We start from the raw sequence: 9,794 nt of genomic DNA on the forward strand, positions 1-9,794 counted from the left end.
ACTTTTTAAAGCAAGACTTATTTTGTCATCTCCAGAACTTCATAGGAGAATATTTCTGACAAGGGGATGGACTGGACGATACCCTCTGGGCATCTGGGTGAAGGGGAAAACTGAGTATAACCATGTCTTACACGAGACGGGTCGACTAACCATGTCTTACATGTGCTGAATGATTTTTATACTAGAGAGATATATTTGTAATTCATGCCATCACTTTTCTACTTCCAGTATATTCTTAATGCCTTTCATTTCTCAGAGAATCAGTGAAAATATATTTTTACACAAAACTTCAAAATTTCCCTCGAGCATGTCTTCATATAGAAACATGCCTTCCACATGCAAAATAAAAGGGGAAAGATGTTCTTTGCAGTATTATTTATGACATTTAAAACAGAGAATTATCCTAAATACTCAGAATTGAGAAGAGTAGAGTCCATCAAGGCTTTAAATTATTTAAAATTTAAAGTATTATTTAAATGAAAAAAAAAATTTTAATAAGTAGAAATGTAAAGCCCCAAACAAGGATATAACATGATTGATAGTGGTTAATTAACTAGTGAATTCTCAGCTCTCTCAGAGTCTCATTATATCTCAAGAGAAAAGCAGAATTAACTTTGTTTAAAGGAAATAGTCTTAACCCTTTGGTAGTGCCCAAAGTCTTGTAATGACCTAAATGTTTCAAACTACACCTTTCAATAATGAAATGACTCAAAGTAACACTCCCTTAGACAAATTGTGGCAGATCAAAATTATAATTCCAGCCGAGGTTCATTTTATAAAACTTTCTATATAGACTCAGCATTTAGAAAGTATAGAGAATTTTGTGATTGTCTAAATAACTCCTTTTACAGATGAGAAAACAATTCCAGCTACTTCTAAAATGAGCCAAAAAGAGAAACAGATTTCCTTTCATGTCACTGCTGAGGGCTCATCTCTGAGACAAAGCCAATCTCTGTTCTCGGGGGGAATCTGTACTATTCCTCAAACTGAGAGTATTCCTTTAAAATCACTATTCCTCTAGGCCTGCTATGAAAACAAAACAAAACTGAGTGCCAAACACCATGTAAAGTGAAATTACAAATGTAACATTTGATTTATTTTAAATTCTTTTTTTCCTTTTTATCTTAATTGGACAAAGCATATAAACTTGATCTATGCAGTTAAGCTTAGTTATGTTAAAAGAAAATGGAGTCCTATATTAAATCTGATTTGAACTGACTCATAGTTCAGTGTGTTACATGAAAATCAAAACAAGTATAATATTTAGAAAGCTAATGAGTTTTAGTAAAAATATCCTTACAGAATAGAGTGTTGGCAAATTTTATTGAATTGGAAATCTATTCATGTCCCCTCCCCCACCCTCCATACAAAACAGAGTTTGGGAGAAGATTATCGTGTTTTGAATTCAATACACTTTGAGCTGTCATCTCAAAGACTTACTTAAAAATAAATCTGTGGCAAAATTCTATAGAGCTTTTCTTAGGAGCAAATAAAAGCACATTAGAAAAAAAAGAGAAGAAGAAGAAGTACTATGACTATAGCACTTCTCCAGGAACTAAAAGAAATCAGGTCATGCTTAATGAAATCAGGCAGCAACCCTAAAGTCAACTGGAATGTTCTGGCTCCTTTTTCTCACATAGTTTTTGTGGGAAACAGAGTTTGTGAGATTCCTCTGAGTGTTTTTCTTATGAGCTTTAACTTCTATTCCAAAACACATTATGAGCAGTAGAAGTACATACAATGGAAAGAAAAGGAAAGTAATAGGAATTAAGCAACTACTTTATGAGCCAACATCAGGCTGGGTATATGTATTATCTCATTTACTATAAATGAAGGAGTTACTGTAGCAACTCAAACCATGCATAATGTAAACATAATATAATAAATTCAATGTTGGCTGCAAGAGCAATAATTCATATATCTTCATTCAGTGTCTCCCAGTTTTATAAAGATCCCCATTTAAAAAGCTAAATCTATTTTTATGCATATAAACTGCACATTTGCTATATGAATTTGGGATAGAGGGGAAAGAAGAGAACTAATATTTAATGGGAAATGCATTTTAATTTATTCAATGGATATTTATTGAGCATCTACTATGTTCAAGACACTGTTATATATTAAGAATAGAGATGTAAACAAGGCAAAGTTATTATTCTCTTGGAGATTATAATATGCTCAGGTGAGAAAGATATTAAACAGATTAAATCAGCAAACACATGTTATGTAGTAATAAATGCTCAGCAAAGACTTGAACGAGAGTGATTTATTCAGAATGGCTAACTGTCTACTTTACATTGGGTGGGTAGGGATGGTTTTCCTGTGGACATGACAATGTACAACATTTTATTTTATCTTTCCTATAAACCTGGAGATAATGATAACTTGATTTTACAAAGCTAAGTAAGGTTAAATACATGTCGCACACGTCATGCAGCTATTACCTTTTCCTTCCCCAATTCATGTTGAACTCTCAAGATTTTTTATGAAATTTGATACTGGAGATTTCTCTCTTTATTTCTTATTTTATTTTTATATTTTTTGTTTCAAGATTCTGAGCTTTTAAAGAACTCCCAGTTTATGGAGCGCAGGGTGGGCCTCCCCCACTAATCACAGCAAAATCTCAGGACTGTGTGGTGGTTTTTCTCTTTTAATCTAACAAAATAATTAATGGAGGAAATGATGCTTATTGCTACTCTCAAACTTTTCATTAGTTATCTTTCCTGTGGTAAAAACTTAAAACGAAGTTCTGTTTCTTCTGATTTGTTTGTTTGTTTTAAAAAATCTTTTCTTCTTTGGAAAGCATGTTTGTTCTAGAATGCAGTATTTTTGCCAGAGTCCCTCACTGAGGACGGCTCCTCAGGATGGCCTCATACAGAACGTGTGAATTTCCATCATCAGCTAAAATGTGAACTTGAACAATAGACAGTTGGCTCCCCTCCAGTCCTAAATAAAGCTGTGGAAGAGAAATGTAAGGTTCTCCCTGTGTCCATGGGGGAGGCATGGCTAAAGCTTGCAGTTCTTCTGATACTATTTAGAGACTCTCAAGAAAAATTCACCCCTTCTACCTGTGCCAGAGAAGTGACTTCTACTTATATTGTACTTGTGGGACCTAAATGAGGTGATAAATGGTGCATTTTCCCTGAAGGCCCAGTTGTAGCCTTTGTACTTCTTTTTTATTATTAATTAATTTATTTTTGTTACAGATGTTTCTCCTTTCCCTCCCTAGATACCCTCCTCCTGATACCCCCCACCCCCCACCCTAAGAATTGTTGTCTATGTCCATTGGTTACACATTCATACATATAAATTCTTTGGTTTATCTCATCTAAACCCCCCCACCCCCCGCCACCCTACTCTGAGGTTTGTCAGTCTGAATCATACTCCTTTCTATGTCTCTGGATCTATTTTTTCATTAGCTTATTTTGTTCATTATATTCCACAAATAAGTGAGATCATATGGTATTTGTCTTTCTCTGACTGGCTTGTTTCACTTAGCAAAGTACTCTCCAGGTCCCTCCATGTTGTCTCCAAGGATAAGAGATCATTCTTTCTTACAACTGCATATTGTTCCATTGTGTACATGTACCACAGCTTTTTTTATCCACTCATCTACTGATGGACACTTGGGCTTTTTCCAGATCATAGCAATTGTAAATAATGCTGCTATGAACATAGGGGTACATATATTCTTTCTGATTGGTGTTTCAGGCTTCGTAGGGTATATTTCTAGAAGTAGGATCACTGGCTCAAATGGCAGTTGCATTTTAAATTTTTTGAGGGAACACCATACTGTTTTCCATAGTGGCTGCACCAGTTTGAATTCCCCCCAGCAGTGTACTAGAGTCCCCTTTTCTCCACACCCTCGCCAGCACTTGGTATTTGATGATTTGTTGATGGCGGCCATTCTGACAGGTTTGAGGCGATACCTCATTGTTGTTTTAATTTGTATCTCTCTGATGATTAGTGATGTTAAGCATTTTTTTCATATGTCTCTTGCCATTTGTATGTCCTTTTTGGAGAGGTATCTATTTAGGTCCTCTGTTCAATTTTTAATTGGGTTCTTTGTCTTCCTTCTGTTGAGTTGTGTGAATACTTTATATATTTTGGAAATGAACCCCTTACCTGGTGTATCATTGGCAATTATGCTCTCCCATACAGTGGGTTGCCTTTCCATTTTGATGATTGTATCTTTTGCTGTGCAGACGCTTTTTAGTTTAGTAGTCCCATGTGTTCAATTTTTCCTTTTTTCCCTTGCCATAGGTGTTGTATCAGTGAAAATTCTGCTGCTTGTGGCATCTGAAATTTTGTTGCCTACATTTTCTTATAGGATTTTTATGAATTCACGAGTCACATTTAAGTCTTTTATTCATTTTGAGTTTTTTCTTGTGTATGGTGTACGTTGGTGGGCTAGTTTCATTTTTTTTGCATGTAGCTGTCCAATTTTCCCAGCACCATTTATTAAAGATGCTGTCTTTACTCCATTGTATGCTCTTGCTACCTTTGTCAAATATTAATTGAGCATAATGTCTTGGGTCAAGTAGCCTCTGTAATTTTAAGCCTCATATTTCTATTGGGATTTCCTATCTACTTGGTTCTTTTCTAAAATAAGCTTAGCATAATTTTGTTTTCTTACTCTTTCCTTCTACCAAATACTATCACATTGCAAAGTTCCGTACTTTTTCAATTGCTTTCCTCTATCAAAGCAAGGAACAGTTTGTGGTGTGATCACCTTTCAGTCATGATACAATCATTTATTGAAGCATTTTGATTACTATGCTTGGAGTGGAGGTTAGTTACTCAAAGTGATCAGAACAGTCTTTTACTCTTTCCTGTGATCCTAACCTTTTCCCCAAATTTCCATCCTGCATCGTTAACTGCTATAGAACATCATGTCCTACATTTCCTCAAATCACAATAACACATCTTCTCACCTCACTCCCTACACTGATTCTTCCCCTGCAGTTTTCTGTCAAGAGTGTCATCACCATGATCTTTTTAGTCATCATTCTTTTGTTGGCAAGTTTCTAAACTTGGTCATCATGTCTGCTGCTGTCTTTCTACTCCAGTGGCAAGGATCCTAGTTGTAAACATTATCAGCACATCTGGGTTATTGTAATAATTTAATTTGTCTCCCTGCCTCTGAGTATTTTCTTTTCTATTCATCCTAAGCACATGCCACTGCTTTCTTCAACTTCCAAGGCACCTTGTTATCTAATACAAAACTATGCAAAAATCCCCATGGCTGCCCATGAGACCAGTTGTCAATATCTTCCATATTCAGACTATCTAACTTCTAAAGTTTTTCCCCAGGCACCCTTGCTCTGATGTTCCCTGCCAGCTAGATTAGTGTTATGTGCATTTCTACTTTCACTTTTGTTTTTCATAATAACTCATCCACCCAAATTGCTTACCATTGTAGCCCTGTGCATATAGCTTGATTCTTTTTTACCAAACTTGGGTCAAGTCTGCCTTGTTTTCTGAAAACTTCTTCACTGTGTCCGCTATCAGTGATTCCTCTCTTATCTAGATTCCTATAACACTTACCCTGCCCTACTTTGGATTGTGGCATGTCATGGACTAAATGTTTGTGTCCACCCAGAATTCATATGTTAAAGCCCTAATCACACTGTGATGGTATTTGGAGATGGGGCAATAACTAGGTTTAGATTGGGTCATGAGGGTAGAGCCTGCCTGATGGGGTTAGTGACCTTATGAACAGAGAGAGAGATGGGGAGGAAAGAGGGAGAGAGAGAAATAAAGGAAAAACAACTCACAAGCATGTACCAAGGAAAGACTATGGGAGGACATAGGGAGATGGTAGGAACTACCTGCACTTTGACCTTGGACACCAGAATTGTGAGAAATAAGCACTTGTTGTTTAAACCACCGGATCTATGGTATGTTGTCATAGCAGCCCAATCTGACTAAAACACTATACTCACTTGAGTGTCTCTCCTGCCTCCTTCCTCTTTGCTCACTTTTTCTAGCCACTCCAGTGTCATGGAGGTTTCCAAAACGCATTTAGCAAGTTTCTGCATGAGGGAGTGTGTTTGTACTTAAAATTGCCTCTGTCTTGGACAGGACTCCTCAAGATATGCATATAATTTGCTCGCATACTTCCTTTAGGTTTTTGTGCACCTTTCTTCCCTTATCATAGGAACTAAAATAGTAATTTCCATTTTTCTTCAATGCAAGTTTAACATTTGACATTATATGATTATCTAGTTATTTATTAAATATCTCCTGCACTCCAATGGCGTTCCATGCTGGCAAGGGTTTTGCCTTCTCTGTGCATTATTCTGTCTTCAGATTTAATGTCTTTCACATAGCAATGCTCAGTATTTGTTAAATAAATAAATGACTCTTTATAACCTCCTAGTTTCTTCAGAGTCAGAAAACCTCTTAAGAACAGTGATAATGTCTTATCACTCTTTCTATAACCAGAACTGAGTAGGGATCCAGTTACCTTGGCTGCTACTGTCTACACAACTAAAACAACCCCCACTAAGGTCATGGAAGAACAGACACATCCAAACCCTATTTTCTGTCTTCATTGTACAATTTGTAGCCTGGTACATTATTGAACAGATCCTACTTCTCAAATCCCTTCCCTTCCTCAGCCTCTAAGACTCTGGTCTCTCCATCTCTCCATTTCCACCTGCACATTCAAAAGCTCCTCTGAGTATCCTACAATTAAACTGAAATCTGTCACTACCTGCAGATAACAGTTAGCTCTCGCAGGTTGTGGGCACAGTGCAACAGGATTTTGCCCTCCTCCCTGTTAAATTAAAACAAGGAAGGTTAGGGTTCAGGTTAGGGTTCGGGGTAGGGTTAGTGTTAGACTGAGGTGGCTTCAATGTGGTGGTGGCCTGTGTAAGCAAACCAAAATCTAAGCCTGTAAGTGTCTCAAGGTTATGAAATGGAAACCTGAGGTTAACCTGTCACAAACAGCCAACTAGGCTTGAAGCTGTAGCCAATCAAATAATGTCCTTTGTGCGTTTCCCTGTACAAGTCTTTCCTCTAGCTCCTGTGGATGAGCACTCCTAACCACTTCCAGTTAGGTAGTGCCCAATGGGAATTAGTTTGTGCTCAACTAAACTCTTAAAACTTTGTATGCCCCAGTTTATCTTTTTACCCCACCCCTCTTCGGGTTCCAGAAGCAATGTGTCAGTGGAGATTCTGACTAACCTGTTTCTGACAGTGGGGCAAAGTTATAATGACCAACATAATGAGAAGGTATCTGAAGGCTGAAGAACAATACAGGCAACTCCACAGAATACAACAGAATTTATTATCGGGTAATTTACTGACATGAATGTAGGGTCAGAGCAGATAGATGACCGGCAATCTGCACAGGTTATTTCTGCTAACAGACTCCTGTTACAGCACTCTTTAAACAGCATAACACAGGTACTAATGACTGACAAGACAAAGGGATAAAAATGGAGTATGTGCCAGGGGCCATATTCCTAGTGGTCTGTAATGGATGACTGATTATAATTGATAACTATCAGCAATTTGATATTTATCTCAGTTGTCTAACAACAATATCTATGTAAGTTTAAGAAACACAGATAAGCCCTGGACAGTTTAGCTCAGTGATTAAAGCATCAGGCCCGGACCAGAGAGACCCGGGTTTGGTTCTCACTAAGGGCACGTACCTTGGTTGCAGTTTGTCTCCGGCCTGGTTGGGGTCATGTGGGTGGCAACCAGTCGATATGTCTCTCTCACATCGATGCCTCCCCCCACCCCACGCTCTATCTGAAGATAAATGCAAAAATGTCCTCAGGTGAGGATTAAAAAAAAAAGGAATACAGATAATATCAACTAGAAGAGTTTGTCATGCTTCCTAAGGACAGTAAGGTTGGTTAAAGGTCACAGAATGAAGACTTAAAAATCCAGAACAGAGATGGAGTTGGTTTCTGTGCACAGCCACATCTGTGCACCTCAGTGTCCATTCATTTCCTAGAGAGGTTCACAGAACTCAGGAAACATTTACTTACTAGATGACTGGTTTCTTATAAAAGGCTGTAACTCATGAACAGCAGATGGAAGAGATATGCAGGGAAAGGTACGTGAGAAAGAACATGAAATTTCCGGGCATTACATTCTCCCAACACCTCCACACATTCACCAACTCAGAAGCTCTCCAAATCCCCTCCTGTTGGGATTTTATGGCGGTTCCATTCTATAGGCTTGATTAATCAAATTATTGGGATTGGTGGATGAGTCACTCTCCAGCCACCTCCCCTCCTCCGAGGTGAGGGACGGGTGAAAGGGGTGGAAGGGTTAAGGTGGGACACAAAGTGCCAATGCTCTCCCCCTGCTGCTCCCCTGGCAACCAGCCCTCATCCTGGGGATTTCCAAAGGACACCTTACTAACATAAACTCAGGTGTGTTCGAAAGGAGTGTGTTATGAATTTAACAAGACACTTCTTTCACTTTTATGGCTCTGGACCTATTTCAGGAATGGATGACAAAAGACTAGCCCTGGCCAGTTTGGCTCAGCGGTTAGAGCGTTGGCCTGTGGTCCAGAGAGACCCGGGTTCGGTTCCCGCTAAGGGCACGTACCTCGGTTGCAGTTTGTCCCCGGTCCTGGTTGGGTTGTGCAGGTGGAACTACTCATATCCCTTTCATGTTTCTCTCTCTTTCTTTCCCTCTCACTCTATCTGAACAAAAATGGAAAAATGTCCTTGGGTGAGGATAAAAAAAAAAAAAAAGACTAAATAGTATAACAAAAGGTACCCTTACGGCTCTTATATAAAAAATTGTTAGCATTTTAGGAACTATGTGCCAGGAACAGAGACCAAATATATATTTCTTATGATAAATCACAATATTACAATTATAGTCCAACAAATCCTCATAGAGAGGAGCTAGATTATTCTTCTCATATGGACATTTAGAACCAATATCAAGCACCTATGAAGTGCTTAACAATGCTTATTGGAAAAAATAATATTTGTAAGTGATTCTGAAATGTATATCTGCCCTAATATATGACAGTTTTTCAGATCTGGGTAAGAAAATTATATTTCTGAAGTATCATTAAATGCTATAACCTGACTGGTGTGGCTCAGTGGTTAAGCATTGACCCATGCATCAAGAGGTCACCGGTTCAATTCCCAGTCGGGGCACATGTCCAGGTTGTGGGCTCGATCCTCAGTGGTGGCATGCAGGAGGCGGCCAATGGATGTTCTCTTTCTCCTATTCTCTCTCTCTAAAATCAATAAAGAAAACATTTTTTAAAATGATATTATTATTATGTCTCTTTATCCTTAAAAATTGGTCACACATAAAATACTCTGGAAATTTACCTGCTGTGATTATAACTATCAGAATGCCTCAATGTAAAGGTTGATTCTATTAACGTCATTCTAAAGAGTCTGTTTATTGAATGGATATATGGATAAATTAAAAAACACAAATGATTGAAAGACTGTCATGTGGTTTTAATTTTTAATTTCAGAATAGTGAAATGTGAATTTGACTTTGGAATGTATTGTAGAACCATTCACTGAAACTCCCTGGACCTGTTCCTTCAAAACGAAAATGGGATAACAATGCACAAATCTGAGGGTTAATGTGAGAATTTAATGATTCAGCACTTAAAATTCTCTTTGTGAACAACAACAAAAGAACGATATAAAATGAAAATAATTATTTCAGTATTTAGGATTAGTTGTAAGGATTTCTACTTTGGGTGAGTTCAAGACACCTATCTCCTTCATCCCAACATTTTTGTCGTCTCATAACTTGGCTCAGAAAAACAATTCCACCAAAAAGGCATA

This window comes from Molossus molossus, unplaced genomic scaffold (genome assembly GCF_014108415.1).
Source record: "Molossus molossus isolate mMolMol1 unplaced genomic scaffold, mMolMol1.p scaffold_m16_p_16, whole genome shotgun sequence".
In the NCBI taxonomy this organism is placed as follows: Eukaryota; Metazoa; Chordata; class Mammalia; order Chiroptera; family Molossidae; genus Molossus; species Molossus molossus.